A 17647-nucleotide genomic window follows, 5' to 3' on the forward strand; every position below is an offset into this window, starting at 1 on the left:
GTTACCACTGTGTGGCTACATTTTTATCTCACATACGTATTGCACTCAACACCACTAATTTACTCAACCACTAACATTTCCTACGTGCTGCTACTTCCGCTTCTATAAGCCTAGCCATATGTTCTACTAATCTACCATTTCTTCAGATATGCATTCACAAAGACTTCTTGCCTGCCATAGTTATTTTGATACTTCTTCGTTTTCTACCTTGCCTGTTTTTTAATTTTTTAACTCCATCTGTAACGCCACATTTAACCGCCTTGGTTCTCATGCAACCTTATTGTCCAAATTAGAAACGAATCTGACAAGCACCCACTACGGTGTTCCACAGAAAGAATTTACTCCCATTTTAGATTCGAAGATACCACTACTTTACGACGTAGACTTCTTTGCTTCAGTTTTCTCCTGTGATAACACACTAATGTCGACCCCATACTAGATAGCAAACTTCCAATGAAGATTTACATTTTAACCTTAATTCTCTGTTTAGTACTTGTAGAATCTGCAGGTGAAACTAACAGAAGACATTAATTTATAAACGCAAAACGTCTATTCTATAAACATGTAGTTGTTGGTATGTCACAATACTGTGTATCATTTGATAATCGCCTCCTGTACATTTGTCTACTGAGAATTCAGATCATCTTTGCCTGTCGAGTACTTAATTCGCCTATTTCTCTCTTCAAAATCTTCCCTTTATTTAGTTTGAATTATCTCAAATTACAAATAATTCAACTGCCTCTGAGCACTATGGGACTTAACATCGCAGTTCATCAGTCCCCTAGAACTTAGAACTACTTAAACCTAACTAACCTAAGGACATCACACACATCCATGCCCGAGGCAGGATTCGAACCTGCGATAGTAGCGGTCGCGCAGTTACAGACTGAAGCGCCTAGAACCGCTCGGTCACAAAGCCCGGCCTCAAATTACAGAAATTAAACTCACGCTTTAAGCTTCATATTGAATTCACATTTTATTCAGTTTTTTTTATTTATTACTGATTTCGATTTGAACAAGTCTAGATAAATAAATTCTTAAAAACTTCGAAGCATATACCCGTACTTGAAATAAACAGCACAAGTTGTGAAAAGAGTATATATTTTCCACTGCAGTTCAACTATGTCGTTGCACTTTACATTTTGCCAGTAATATATATATATATATATATATATATATATATATATATATATATATATATATATATACGAAGAGACAAAGAAACTGGAACACCTGCCTAATATCGTGTAGGGCCCCCCGCGAGCACGCAAAAGTGCCGCAACATGACGTGGCGTGGACTCGGCTAACGTCCCAAGTAGTGCTGGAGGGAGCTGACACCACGAATCCTGCGGGGTTGTCCATAAAAGTACGACGGAGCGCAGATTTTTTTCTGAACAGCAAGTTGCTAGGCATCCCAGATATGCTCAATAATAAATTGCAGTTGTTTCAAAGAAAATGCCTTTTTTGCATTCTGCACATCGAAATTTTTATTTTTATTTATGCACCTAGACGCGTTTCGCCTATTTTACAAGGCATCTTCAGTGGTTGTGCTGAAATATTACATGATTTGTCCATTTTTACATATAGATTATGGTTTCACATCTAGATTATAGATTTAATAACAGTTCCTTAACGGTTTTTTTTATGAATTGTAAAGGTACTTACAGTAACTTCTAATTCATTGCATCTAACCAAACTGCTTTTTCTCATCTGGCATCCAGGTGGGCATCTTAGAGTTCACTTTCAGTTCACTGTTTACGTTACAACTCATTGTAGCTGCCATATTTTTAATACAGAGTTTAATTTGTTTTTCTAAGTGTTACCAACATTCTCAGTTTTTTGCAATCAACTGTTTTATATTGTGTGGGTGTAACCAACCGGCCAAATGGAAATGCACAATGCCGCCAGTTTCAAACTCTGTTCAAGTACTGGCAAAGCTGTCTCACACGATTTTGTAGCATTTCCGTTCGCTGCACAGCCAACACTCGATATCTGGAGCTGTTCACGCACCTTATATACCGTAGGACTGGTAACAACACTGAGCACGAACAACACTGATGCTTCTACCTATCACACAGCATTACAACACTAACCATAACCATTTACATACCCGCCGATGTGTACATGTAAAAATTTACATTGACATACGATAATGCCTTCTGGATGTTTCACCCTTTTTTGCATTTTTTTCTCTATCAAGCAAAAAGTGCCATCAGATGTCTGGAACTGTGCACCGTCTACCGCAAGTGCCCTCAAATGCGCACTTTGCCGGCCCTGTGGGCGTCTCGGAAGCGGCCACAGTGAGACCGAGTTAAGCTGAAAGCGATAGTGAAGAGGCGTGTCGCCAGCTGTGTCACGTCCTCAGCGCAACACGCAGGCCTTCCGGCTGTCAATGAGTACCATCTCCGTCCCCAGCCACGTACAGCCTTCCACTTTCATCGGGTAGCCGCAGCGATGGGTTGCACCCCCCCCCCCCCCCTCCCACCACCCACACCCCCGCGCCCCCGCGGCAGGAGGTCGCGTGGCTTTCTGCAGTTCCGCACAGCCGGGTCAAGACGGGGGCCGCAGCTTGTTTGCATGCAAATTGCGGCCAGAGCCGGCCTTGCGCCAGAACAATAGGGACTGCGCGGCACGGCATGCCGGCCCGTGTCGCTTACATGTCTCGAGTGCCCCCGCACACAGCCGACGAACGCCCGCCACACACACACACACACACACACACACACACACACACACCACACGCAAGCCGCAAATCATTCTTTGCTTTTTCTTACCCGCAGTCTCACTAACACACTACCTAATGTTCGAGGAAAGCCCGGTAATTGAGGCAGAGGAGAGTTCGTGTCATGAAACACACCACAACCTTAGCTGCTTTCTTCTGAAACTATTTTCTCAACAGGCTCAGTTGGTTGGGTTGGGTTGATATCGGAGGAAGAGACCAAGCTGTGAGGTCATCGGTCTCATCAGATTAGGGAAACATGGGGAAGGAAGACGGCTGTGCCCTTTCAAAGGAACCATCCCGGCATTTGCCCGAAGCGATTTAGGGAAATCAGGGAAAACTTAAATCAGGATGGCCGGACGAGGGATTGAACCGTCGTCCTCCCGAATCCGAGTCCAGTGTGCTAACCACTGCGCCACCTGGCTCGGTCAACAGGCTCAGTGATTGTCTGGAAAAGTACGATACATGACCTCGTTCTTTTTCCTTTCCATCACTAGTTTCGCACCCTTTTTACTTCATCAGATGGTTGCATTACAATTACAAGACGAACTATAAGTCATATGCTGTATATTCACAATGTCGCAGTCATTTACAACGAAAATAAATTCCAATGGAGAAATAAAAATTAAGAACAAAATAAAATTGAAACTTAGAGACTACATATGTAGCCCATTGTCCCGTATGGGACTGGGGACCTAGAAACGATGGAGAGGCTCCGTCCCCATCGTCGCTCTCAGTGCTTCACAACCCCACAGTAGGCTACAGCAGTCCACTCACCGCACCGCCGCCCCACACCGTATGCAGGGTTCGGCCCCTTTTGAACCCCCCCCCCCCCCCCCTCCGCTCCCCGCGAATGTCTCATACCAGAAGAGTGTAATCCCAATGTTAGCGTGGTAGAGTAATTATGGTGTACACGTATGTGGAGAAAGTGTTTGTGGAGCAATGGCGGACATAGTGTAACAGATGCGGAATAAGGGGAACCAGGCCGCATTCGCCGAGGCAGATGGAAAACCGCCTTAAAAACCATCCACAGATGAGCCGACATACCTGACCTCGACACTAGTCCGCTGGGCGGATTAGTGCCGGGAACCGGCACACCTTCCCACCCGGAAATCAGTGCGTTAGACCTCTGGGCGGCCATGTATAGCCCATGCCCGCGCGGGGTTAGCCGAGCGGTCTTAGGCGCTGCAGTCATGGGCAGCGCGGCTGGTCCCGGCGGAGGTTCGACTCCTCCTTCGGGAATGGGTGTGTGTGTTTGTCCTTAGGATAATTCAGGTTAAGTATTGTGTAAACTTAGGGACTGATGACCTTAGCAGTTAAGTCCCATAAGATTTAACACACATTTGAACATTTTTGTAGCCGATGATTCTACATAAAAATAATAGCTCGCCTTTTTCCATTCTTTAATTTTCGACAGAAAAGGAAATCAGTTCTCTCCATGAATACAAGACGCAGGAAGGTGAGGACTAGATGGGTGCAGATTTTAGGAAGTGAGAGCGTGAAGTTGACATTCAACTTCTTCATCATTTTCACCACTATCATAATCATCATTACTATTATCTATATATTATTTTTTTATTTTATTGTCATGAGTTCACAGCTTTTTGAATACAATTACCAGTTTGGCTATGCAATAACCACTGTCTCATTCTGCTCCACTGCAACAATACATAACGTGTAAAAGTAACGAGAGTCGAGTTTTTTTATTCGTACTTTTTTTACATGTTACGACTTATTGCAGTGCAGCAGAATGAGACAGTCTAAAGACGGCTCTTGCACATCCGAAACCAGTAATGCTATTCAAAAATCGTGCGATCAAGACAATTAGATCAAAATTATGTGCATTATGATCGTTCTGCAAATGGTCATTTGATGCCAAATTCTGTTCACTTATTATCTATACTTGTAGATTGGGTTAGAGAAACCTGTTCTGGCTTCGGCTTCTTACTCCTTCATTTCCTGGGCTCACCTACAATCCTCAATCCTTCTACCAGAGATATCATCTGTGCTTGATTCTCTTCCTTGTTTCTTCCATTTCTGCTTATATATGTCCATTTATTTTGTTTTTACAAATATTTCAATCTCTTTTCTAATATCTCCATTTCTTTGTCTGTCTTCTGGTTTACATCTTTCAACTGATCTGATAAATTTCATTTCCGACGTCATTAGTCGATTTATATCTTCCTTCTTTGGTATCCCGTTCTCAGATACGTAAAGTAATAGTGAAACAGCTAGCGTTTTATAGAATTTCATTTGCGTCTCTTTACCTGTGTTTTTGTTCAATATTAATTACTATTTAATATTAATTTTGTTCTTTTATCCTTTATATCTCTAACATAAAAAAATATACGTTGCAGCTCATGACTTGTTCGAACAGTTGGAACGTCCCCTTTGAAAAATTATACAAGACTGTGCTTAAACTGACACACAATATTTTTTTAGCACAACGCAATCTGACTTTCAGTAATCTCTACAAGAGAATGGCCCTGACTAACATTAACCTATATGTTTCACAAATCACTTACCTCACCAAAAATCTTCGTTACTCGAACTACTGCAATACAGCGAGCACCACTACTGCCAGCTAAATAAAAGATTCAAACTATGGTAGGCACTAACTACTGATAGGCACAGTTAGCAAATGAAAGATTTTAATAGAGAACAAACAATGTATTTACCTTAATAGTCATAATATATATAGCAATTCATGACATCCAGTCTTACAAATTACAAAACTCCGCCATCTCTCTCCCCACGTCCACCACTGCTGGCGGCTCACCTCCAACTGCGCAACGCTACGCGCTGTTAGCATCCAGCTGCCGCTGCCCAACACTACAATGGCAGACAACAATTCAAACCAGCCACAGACTGCACACGGCACAGCCAGTGATTTTCATACAGAGCGCTACGTGGCGGCGGCGTTACCAATAATAAAACCTAAACAGCCTACTTACATAGCTCCCATGCTCCCCACAAAAAATTTACAAATTGTTTTGGGCAGCGGCCAATACAGATTTGAAAAAAATTTTCATAATTACAATAACAAAAAAATGAAATGCACGCACTTATCGATACAATGTTGGTCAAAAGCTAAAATTTTCTCACAGTCCATAAAGACAGTCCTGATCATTCATCAAAGTAAAATTGCAGTGTTTTTCTCAAAGTCTGAGTAGTAAAAGAAAACGCACATGGAAGTAGTGGATTTCCATGCAGTCTTGAAGAAGTAGTGTTGTCCTTCCAACGGAAAGACAGTGCTGGCTCTTGACATGCAGACAGGTTATGGGCCACAACAGAGCAAACCCACAGCAGTCAGTCAAAGTTTTGAAGAATATTGGTATGTAGGTCGTCACAGAGTAGACCCATTGTAGTCCTGGTAGAGATTACGGTGTTGGTAGGCCACCGGAGGTGCAGACCCACTGCAGTCCTTCTAGAAATAATGGTATTGGTGGGTCATCCTTGTAGAGATGGCTAGCAGCCAACTGTTGCGACTGTGCAGGTGCACAATCACCATCGAAGAGTCTTGTGGGCAATATAGCAGGTCCATAAACCACCACTTGTCCACTCACAAAGAATTTCTTTGAAATGTCCTTAGAACCAGCAGTGCTGTTATCCAGTCCCTTGCTGAATTATTAACACACGTGCAAACACTATCAGTCCCTACTTCTCACATATTGTCCATATACTATGACCAACAGAAATGTGTCCAGTGAAATGTAACTTACAAGTTACTTAATTTGATGAACTGGTGTCCATTACAATTTTATAACATGAGAATACAATAACAAAGGTACAAAATATATCATTGAAGAACATAATAGTACAGATAATATTTGCAGTAATACAGGCTTTACAAAAGAATCGAAATAACAAATACATCAGTGTTACAAAAATTACGACATAAGTACATACATAAAAGATCAGAATAACTTTTGAAACATCAACTTCACACATGAGTATTAAAACAGAACAGATAAATAATGTCTAAACATCTTTACAAAGTAAATAACATATTATTAATGCAAATTATATTTGAGGGTAACAGAATTCCTCATCATAGTGAATGTAGCTTAGTATTAGAAGAGAAAAAATTCTATGAAACAGTACACAGAGACAGGAAGAAAATAAATACACAAAGGGTACACAAACACATAGTGGGATAACACAAAAGGAAAGGACAGGGTTTGTTTTCAGGGTAACATTTGGTATTGCAGTCCAACCCAAAACTTCATTCTGTAGGTCTTTCGTCATATCTCAACATTTGCTTCCACCAAAAATATCCTATCCAAACATGCTTTCTGTATTTTGTTCACATCCTCTTTCAAAAATAGTTTTTCTCCACTGTACACCACTTTTTTGGCTAAACCATTTTCTTATTGCTTCTCAATGCTTTTCTTCCAATTCATCATAATTAGTTTCTTATATAGTCTACCACCTCTTCAGCTAACTTAAAGCTACTGAGCTCAGATGCTAAACTAAGGGACGAGGCAATGCAGCAGCACAAAATAATTAATACAAACAACAATGAAATAAAATGGAAGTTGTCAAAGCAAGCAGCAATATTAAAACTAATATAAGGCAATGCACAGCAAACAAGAAAAATAAATCCGTAGTAAAACTGGCTTAACATAGTAATACAAAGTGAAATTCAGTAGCACTATGCCTGGCACACAGCACAAGCAAATGCAACAGCTTATAACTGAACATGACAAAGCTCAAGCAGAAAAAATATTACAGTAAAGACAACAATGCAGAAAAGGGAGATGTCAGTTCACATCTTAATGTCTATATAATTAAAGTGGTGCACCACAACTTATTCTACCATAAAAATTACCAAGTACTTGAAAAGAAAATTATGTATGCAGTTCCTGTGAAGAGAAGTCTTTTTGTGCTCCTTCGTTTTTTTAAGTACATCATAAAGTTATTATTTACTGGATCTGTAGGCATAAAATATCTATATTAGTACATCCATTAAATTTTATTGTAACCAATGCTGCAGTGCAGCTACAAACTAGATATTGAACAAAATAGGCAAAGCAAGGCGTGAAACGTCATTCGCTAGCCGTAAGTCATTTCATAATGCAGTAAACAATCTTCCAACTAGCAAGACAAAAGACATGAAATGTTTCTCATCATTTCATTTCAGTACATATCATAAATTAAGAACTACAAAGTGTAATCATATGTTTTCAAGTTTGAGCGTGCCGTATTTGCGACGCTTTCTACAAAGAAATGTCAATAGCGAGGATAATGCCCCCCCCCCCTTTTTTTTTACCTGTGCCTCTGAAAGGCACACACTAATGGTTTTTTTTTTCAGGCGACTGTCGCACAGCAGGGTGCCCACGACGCATTACGTGCAGGTGGCCACTTACCTTTCTTACTGAAAAATTTACGACAGCAGTTTCCGCTACAGTGACAGTCTCATATAAAAAAGATTCACAGGTCAAGAATTTGCGTTACAAATATGTAGAAACAAAATCCTTTAAATAGAATAGTGTCCAAAAAAATTTCTCCAGCATAGTGATACATTCACGCATATACACACATTTCATAACTCTTAAAGTACGATTCTCAGTTTCCAATATCCTTTTTCAGAAAACAGAGTCCCTAACCACTACCCATTATTCCTTACTTTATTCGTCGACACTTCTTCAATATTTCAACGTAACAGATACGTAACATAATCAAATAACTCATACAGCATCAGCTTATTGATCATAAACATATCTAAACAGCATAACACACATAGTCATCGTAATAATAACATCATAACACCTCAGTCAAATTCTCAAAATCGTCGTAGCTTCCTCCAATAATTTCAAAACCTAAAAAAAAATTCTCTGCTTATGTCAAAAGTGTCATCTACCTCAAATGTACTTTAAAAATCATGATCCCATACCAAATACATCATTCAAAGCTCTCATAGTATCACAATGGTTCCAAAAAAATATGAACAGTTCACAAAGTACAGACAGAATACAATTTCATAAGTCTGAAGTCATCTTAATGTAATTATATCCTCATGTGTCACAGATTACAGCAAGGGAATGAAATGTATCATGGAAAACCTTTGTATCATTGTACTTCAAATATCTTTAAAACTAAATGTTTAAGTACAAAATTAATCACTCAAATACGTGTACGGTAGCGCTAAACTGTACGTCTTGTTGTAAGATAATCTCTGTGGAAGTGTCGTAGTTATCGTCCTCCAAAAGCTAAGTTCTGCAGAAGTCAATGCACTTACCTCATGATAAACAAAAGTGAAATGCTTTGTGTATAGATATCGTAGTTACTACGCTTATTGCCGTGATTAAGTAAGTACTGTGCTGTAACGTTTTGTTGTGCTACAGAAAAAGCTGTCTCATTGTAGCTATACCACAAAGTTACTACTAAAACATGTTTTCCTTTCCAGAAGAATTCAGAAAAACGGTGCAGATATAAAACAGATACACCGCAAAAGCACAATGTAAGTTGTGTCACTCATTAGTAGCGTCGTGATATAATCGTGTAGCTATCAAAGAAACCAAATGCTAAGTCATCTTTAATCTCACAGAAAGTACTTCAAATAAAGAATGTCTTTTCAAGTAAACCAAAATATTGCATTAAAATCTCATTAGCAGTATATGTTCTAAGTATGTGAGCCTTATGGTCGTTACGTAATCGTGCAACTAACAAGCAAGAATGTACACACACAATAACACTGTGTCATCTGTTCGCTGCAACAATGCATTCGTAATTTCTGTTTAGATAAGTTCTCTTGGTTCATGATTGGATATTTAACTTCAAATATTGTTGCATGTTAACAGATTATAAGTCTGGCAAAGAGTACTAGTAATGTAAAGAGAAAAATTTTATAGGAAAACGCTAAGTTAAAAAGCATATTATCTCTCAATAAATGGTTTTACATGTGAAATGTGGTGCAATCCTTTACTCTTCCTAGTGGACAGAGTTTAAATTTCACAGCAATTATCATGTTGTATGCGTCGGTAAGGAATGCTAAAATTTTTCTCAAGGTTAGCGTCTATGTTATTTTTCACAGAGCCAGCCGGTGCACGTGGCTGCCTGTGGTGCGAGTCATTGTCTGTCTCTTTGTTGGCGCGCGTCGTTATTGGGATTAGGAGACCTAACTTCTACAAATTCACCTTGACGAGGAGGCCCTGCCCTGTTTGAAGCTCGCCAGTTCTGATGCAATTCAGGTCTGTCGTAACGATCATATCGTCTGTCGTCATGTCGGTAGATTCCATAGTTTCTTTCTTGTCGGCCACGTGGTGGAGAATTTCTCCCTGAATCGTAACTGCGCGCTGGACCGTTGCGTCTGAAGTTATTCTGTCTCCCGTGATAATAATAGTTCTGGTTGCCATATTGTCTGTTTCTATGATTGTCTCTGTCATTTTCATTACTACGGAAATACAATCTTTCTCTGTAACTATTACTCTGCCAGTGGTTGTCATACGGGTGGTGTCTGTTTTGGTCACGATTTGTGTCGTGAGAATAGCCTTGTCGTGTCCAGTTGTTATTTCTTTCATCGCGGAATTGCGACGGATATGACCTGTAATTGTTGTGCTTCTGTTTTTGCGTTCCGCGATTGTCAGTGTCAACTTCAAGTTCTTGTAAGAGTCGCTGAAAAGCTTCAATGTCGTCTTTGCACCGTCCTGCCAACATAATATGTCGTAAATGTTAAGGCAATTTCATTAAGCAAATGTGGATGAGTTCTGTGGGGCTGTATGGGTTTGAAAGATATTGGTTCTTATGTAACATGTCTTCAAAATATTTCACAAGACTGGAAAATTCACATTGTTCGAAATGTTTCATCATTATGATGCCATGTTTTACTCGGTCTTGTGTAGCTTGAGACCACTATGCTGAGAGGAAGGCATGATAAAATTATCTTTCACTGTGGCAATCGTGAATGTTCGATCGCATTCTTACAGCTGGTTCATCCTCCAAGTAGCCACACATAAATTCTAATCTGTGTTCTAATGACCAATTGGGAGGAAAACAATGAGAGAATTGATGAAGCCACCCTTGCGGATGAATGTCGTTGCCAGAATTCTTACATGTTTTGAATTTACGTGTAGTAATGAACAGCTTATAGTCAAAATCATCATGTCGGCGAATTGCATGTCGGTCATTGTTACGTCGTTTCGGCGGTTCCATCTCAAAATTCGGTGTACCTTGCCAATTTCTTTCATAATATCCGAAGTTTCCTGTGTTATTATTTTGTGGTTGTTCTGTATTTCTATGTCCCTCTTCCCGTACTGGAGTGCGAGTGTCCTCTGAAATATGTAAATCTTGTATTACTTGAGCCAACTGATCTTGTACTTCCCGCATTTCTCTTTTGTACTGTGTGTTGATTTGATTTTGATTCTGTTTGAATTTTCTAATTTGTTCATACTCTTCAGTGTCAGTGAAGGCTACAGGTTTTGTGTCATTCAGATCATCATCTACCTTTGTAGATAAGTTAGTGAACTGATCTGAAAGTTCGGCTACTTTATCAGATAGTGAAATTATTTCCTCTGTGTGTTGAAATCGTATCTACTGTGTCCTTTAAGTTTTCCTGAGTTTTTGCAAGTTGCGTAACCGAATCGGTAGATGCAACTGAGTCAATTTTAGCTTGCAAGGTCTCATGATTTTCATGAAGAACAGTTTGCAGTTCTTTTCTGGCTGCTTCGTGATTCTGTAATGCATTTTCATGCCGCGAAAAAATAGGTTGAAAATGCTCACAAATTTATGTTTTTACGTCATTACAGACTTTTTGACATTTCGATTCAATGTTATGTAACTCATTAGTTAAATCTTCACGTGTTTGTTCAAGTGTGGTGTCTAACTTTTGAAGCTTTTGTTCCATTGTATCTAACTTTTGAAGCTTTTGCTGTGTTACTCTCTGATTTTGTTCCATTGTGTCTAACTTTTGAATATTTTGTTTCATTGTGTCTTAACTTTTGAAGCTTTTGTCCCATTTGTTGCATTAATTGTAATAACAATGCACTGGTGTCTGAAACATGTTCCTCAGTGCTATTCGGCAATGCATTTGAACCGGCAATATTCGCAGTTTGAAAAACAGGAAATGTGTCTTGACTTATTTGAGAAAACTGTGAGGACGGAAAACCTGAATCTACAGTATTTGCAAGATTGTGTCCTGTCATTTCGGAATCCTGAGGCGAGCTGTTGCCTACCGATCGATCGATAATGCTTCCCTGTTCACTAATTGTTTCACTGCCTACACCATTATTTGCAGCCAGCTCCATTTCCCTATGCACAATTACCAAATTACTACTTTGAACATTAGTTAATTCATTACATGGTGGCGCTAACACACTGCTTTCGTCTTCACTGTCATTTCTCAGTTTACTTTGGAGCCTAGTATTACGTTTTTCACACGCCATTGTTGTCATAATATTTCACACGATAACACAGAAAAGCACAATTTGAAGAACAAAAATAAGAGAACACATTAACGTAGCACTGAAAATAATATCTCGTTAATTGCAAGCGCAACTGCGAAATACTTGGTGCAACACTACATGCATGCCACAACTGTTTTACTGTACAACAATGAAAGACTAGAACTACAAAGGAGATTCTCTCTACAATTACACGCTAGCAATAAACAAAATCTACACTAATTACACAAACTACAAGAAAAAATCAGAAGATTCCAGTGAGGTATCCTCGGCTAAGGGTCGACATATGAAACGTCCGCTTAGAAAAATTATACAAGACTGTGCTTAAACTGACACACAATATTTTTTTTAGCGCAAAGCAATCTGACTTTCAGTAATCCCTACAAGAGAATGGCCCTGACTAACATTAACCTATATGTTTCACAAATCACTTATCTCACCAAAAATCTTCGTTACTCGAACTACTGCAATACAGCGAGCACCACTACTGCCAGCTAAATAAAAGATTCAAACTACGGTAGGCACTAACTACTGATAGGCACAGTTAGCAAATGAAAGATTTTAATAGAGAACAAACAATGTATTTACCTTAATAGTCATAATATATATAGCAGTTCATGACATCCAGTCTTACAAATTACAAAACTTCGCCATCTCTCTCCCCACGTCCCCCACTGCTGGCGGCTCACCTCCAACTGCGCAACGCTACGCGCTGTTAGCATCCGGCTGCCGCTGCCCAACACTACAATGGCAGACAACAATGCAAACCAGCCACAGACTGCACACGGCACAGCCAGTGATCTTTATACAGAGCGCTACGTGGCGGCGGCTTTACCAATAAAAAAAACCTAAACAGCCTACTTACACAGTTACTTTGTTCACTATTTTTGATCGCACCTGTCGTTTTGTTCGGAATTACTTTTGCCCTTTGTATAGACACTTTGAAGCTATAACTTCGATTAATTTAATTTAATTTAAAAATATTTTCTTGTTCAGAAATGGCTGTTATAGTCTGGTCGCAAGCATATAACAGTGTTTTCATGTACTGGCCCTTACCTACTTTATCTTGATTCATTTTTTTGGGTTGGGAGGGTGTGCAGAGGCGGGCAGAGAGGGGGGGGGGGGAGGGGGAGTATAGGAGAAAGAAAGCTCCGCCCTGCACACAAACTGCCGCGTTCGCACCATAGCGTTTCAGGAGTTAGAGGTAACATACAGAATTGGAAGAGTTAAATATTGGTTTCATTAGAGACTTTTATACCTGGTGAGGACAATATTTTGATTGATACGCCACTTTCTGATACAGTTACTTCCTTAGACAACGATGATCCCTTGCTTAATAGCGTGTTCATCCACATTTAGAACGCAATACAACTAATTTGTGTAGCATGTAGTCGTTTTTAGGTTTCCGAAAGCATATGGCACCAATTCTGGACTGGCGGTTTCTGGGCGCTAAGCTAGCGTCCGACAGCGATCCGGATATATTCCATCGGGTTAATACCAAACTAGCACCAACGTGAGTCACGTTCTTTTAACCACTGTAGCACGATGCTGGCCTTGGGACATGGACAGTGATCTTGCTGCCAGATATCATCGTCGTCGATAGCATATCAAGCATTAAATGATGCAGATAGTCCCCAATAATGTTCACGTAGTCCACAGTTGTCACATTGCCTTTGAATACGACCACAGGTCCCATGGAAGCACAGTCGAATGTCTCCCACATCGCCAGATACTGACCCAACCGGCCTACGATTATGGTACAGGGAAATTTTAGTGTTATCGGTCGCCTCAGAGACGCCTCATATGGACACGCCCATAGGCCTGGTGGGGCAAGAAACGTGGTTCATCCGACCAAGAGACACATTTCCGTTTTTTCATGTTTCAATCTCGATGATCCAATGTCAACTGTAGTCTTAAATGACGACGTCATTTGATCAACTTGGAAGAACGTAGGTGTCGTCTGCTGCAGGGCGCCATGCTCCGCATTATGCGCTACACGGTGTGCTCTGAAACACTTGTTCCTGCATCAGCTTTATATTTTGTTTTCAGGTCTACCATGTATCACCGCCCACCCTGCTTTATACAGAGTTCAAGACTCCGACTGCCATGTTCTGTGATGAGGCACGGATGTCTAAAACCTTGTCGCCTCTTCGTGGTTTCACCGTCCTTCAGGCATTTCCATAGATGCAAACGAACAACACACCAGTGTCACCGTTTCCGAGGTGCTGGTTGGCACACGCTAAGCCATAGCTACTGTCTTTGAGTAAGTCACTTAAGTCAGTGTATTTCCTCATCTGCCGCCTGTATCATCGCAAGAATAATTCCCCATTCCTCCCTGATCCGTTTATAAAGGTAGCAAACGATGACTGTTGACAATGTACAGCACTCTTGTAGGGGAAATAGGGACAAATAATTCGATACAGGACACTTGTTGCCTATAAAGCCAGAAAACAACCTCAAGTTTAGACGTAGGCTTCGATGGCAGTTGTCTCTGTCAATAAAAGTCAATATATAACATGCGACAATGTTTCGGCCACTGGTACAAATAGCGATCCTCAGGGTGTTGTGCTGAATACTGAATTAGAAAAACTTCAGTTTTTATGATCAGCGTGCTAATTGCTCACCCCGTCTCGCCACACTCGCAGCCGACTTCGTTCAATCTAGCAGTACATACAGCAGAGTTTCAGTGCTTCGTATAATGTTCTTCCACGTTTTCGCCACAGTTGCGAACGTTTCTCAGGGCGCTGTGCCTACCGCTCAATGATAAAAAGCCTAATTCATACGAGTAAGATCCGCGCACCAGTCGGCTACCAATTCGCACCACACTCGCATCTGATGTTGTCAGATGATCCAGTTAAACGATAACAGGATGTAAGGGTACTCATAGATGTATGGGTTCTTGCCCATTTTTGTACTGTTAATATGGTGGTGCCATTATTGGTCTTATATAGGGTTCTGAATTATTGCTCTTGGGACTCGGATTTGGTGTAGTCACCCCGCCACAATAGTAGCCGATTTCGCACACTCATTGAGTGAGTTGGAATGAGAATAGGCGCACGTCGGTGGGACACAGCATTTCCGAGGTAGCGATGAAATGGGGATTTTCCCGTACGACCATTTCACTAGTGTACCGTGAACATCAGGAATTCCGTAAAACATCAAATCTCCGACATCGCTGCTGGCGGAGAAAGATCCTGCAAGAATGGAACCAACAACGACTGAAGAGAATCGTTCAACGTGACGAAAGTGCAACCCTTCCGCAAAGAAGTGTCAGCGTCCGAATCATTCAGCGAGACATCATCGATATTCCAGAATGAGATTTTCACTCTGCAGCGGAGTGTGCGCTGATATGAAACTTCCTGGCAGATTAAAACTGTGTGCCCGACCGAGACTCGAACTCGGGACCTTTGCCTTTCGCGGGCAAGTGCTCTACCAACTGAGCTACCGAAGCACGACTCACGCCCGGTACTCACAGCTTTACTTCTGCCAGTACCTCGTCTCCTACCTTCCAAACTTTACAGAAGCTCTCCTGCGAAACCTGCAGAACTAGCACTCCTGAAAGAAAGGATATTGCGGAGACATGGCTTAGCCACAGCCTTGGGGATGTTTCCAGAATGAGATTTTCACTCTGCAGCGGAGTGTGCGCTGCTATGAAACTTCCTGGAGGTACTGGCAGAAGTAAAGCTGTGAGTACCGGGCGTGAGTCGTGCTTCGGTGGCTCAGTTGGTAGAGCACTTGCCCGCGAAAGGCAAAGGTCCCGAGTTCGAGTCTCGGTCGGGCACACAGTTTTAATCTGCCAGGAAGTTTCATAGCAGCGCACACTCCGCTGCAGAGTGAAAATCTCATTCTGGAAACATCCCCCAGGCTGTGGCTAAGCCATGTCTCCACAATATCCTTTCTTTCAGAAGTGCTAGTTCTGCATGTTTCGCAGGAGAGCTTCTGTAAAGTTTGGAAGGTAGGAGACGGATACTGGCAGAAGTAAAGCTGTGAGTACTGGGTGTGAGTCGTGCTTCGGTAGCTCAGTTGGTAGAGCACTTGCCCGCGAAAGGCAAAGGTCCCGAGTTCGAGTCTCGGTCGGGCACACAGTTTTAATCTGCCAGGAAGTTTCATCATCGATATTGGTTTCCGGAGCCGAAGGCCCACTCGTGCTCACTCGCTGACTGCGCCTCCCCTGGGCCTATCAGCACCGACATTGGACTGTTGATAACTGGAAACATGTCGCCTGGGCGGACAAATGCTTCAAATGGCTCTGAGCGCTGTGGGACTTATCTTCTGAGGTCATCGGTCCCCTAAACTTAGAACTAATTAAACCTAACTAACCTAAGGACATCACACACAACCATGCCCGAGGCAGGATTCTAACCTGCGACCGTAGCGGTCGCGTGGTTCCAGACTGTAGCGCCTAGAACCGCTCGGCCACTCCGGCCGGACTGGGCGGACAAGTCTCGTTTCAAACTCTATAGAGCGGATGGACCTGTAAGCGTATGTAGACAATATGGGGCCTGCGTGTCATCAGGTGACTGTTAAAGGTGGTGGAGGCTCTGTAATCGTGTGGGGCGTGTGCAGTTGGAATGATATGGGACCCCTGATACGTCTACATACGACTGTGACAGGTGACACGTACGTAAGCATCCTTTTGATCACCTGCATCCATTCATGTCCATTATCCACTCTAACGGACTTGGGCAATTCAAGCAGGAAAATACGACACCCCGCAAGTCCAGAATTGCTACAGAGTGGCTCCAGGAACACCATTCTGAGTTTAAACACTTCCGCTGGCTGCCAAACTCCCCAGAGTGAACATTATCGAGCATATCTGGGATACTTTGCAATGTGCTGTTCAGAAGCGGTCTCTATCCCCTCGTACTCTTACCGATTTATGGACAGCCCTGCAGGGTTCATGGTGTCAATTTCCTCCAGCGCTACTTCAGACATTAGTCGAGACCATCTCACGTTGTGTTGCGGCACTTTTGCGTGCTCGCGGGGCACTACACGATTTTAGTTAGGTGTACCAGTTCCTTTGGGTCTTCAGTGTAATACCGTCGTACAAATAGTGTATAGCGTCATATATATATATATATATATATATATATATATATATATATATATATATATATAATTTTTTTCCAGCCAAAATCGATTCTACGTAAAACCATTAGCTAATTGTATTAGCAAGTTTCGCTGTCATGTGATAATTACAGCCCACAATTGACCTCCGTGAGCAGCTGCACTTTAATTAAAACCACCCGATATTACCAAGCCACGGTTGCAGGCGGCCTTCGGTATCCTGATAAAAGGACATAATCCAGTAACGGACAAAGCACTGGATCATTTTATTGCTTGACTCAACTACGCACACAGAAGGGTTAAATGGAAACTGGCAATACTTCCCAGTGTGTACACTATCGTAACTTAGATCGGTGGCTGTAAACGGATGTACTTCACACCATTGAGCTATCCACTCAGAGTGAAAAGTACTGTGCAGCAGTAACCGTAAAACTAAACGCTTCCAGCGGACACAGTCAGA

General features: G+C 41.5%; 1 non-coding gene across 1 annotated transcript; it reads left to right on the plus strand.

Moving 5' to 3' along the window:
* Nucleotides 1-15827: 15827 nt before the first annotated feature.
* On the plus strand, nt 15828-15902 carry Trnas-cga (transfer RNA serine (anticodon CGA)). The gene has a single exon. It is a non-coding gene; the product is annotated as a tRNA-Ser (tRNA).
* Nucleotides 15903-17647: the final 1745 nt, after the last annotated feature.

The sequence above is a fragment of the Schistocerca gregaria genome, chromosome 2 (assembly GCF_023897955.1).
Source record: "Schistocerca gregaria isolate iqSchGreg1 chromosome 2, iqSchGreg1.2, whole genome shotgun sequence".
Classification (NCBI taxonomy): domain Eukaryota; kingdom Metazoa; phylum Arthropoda; class Insecta; order Orthoptera; family Acrididae; genus Schistocerca; species Schistocerca gregaria.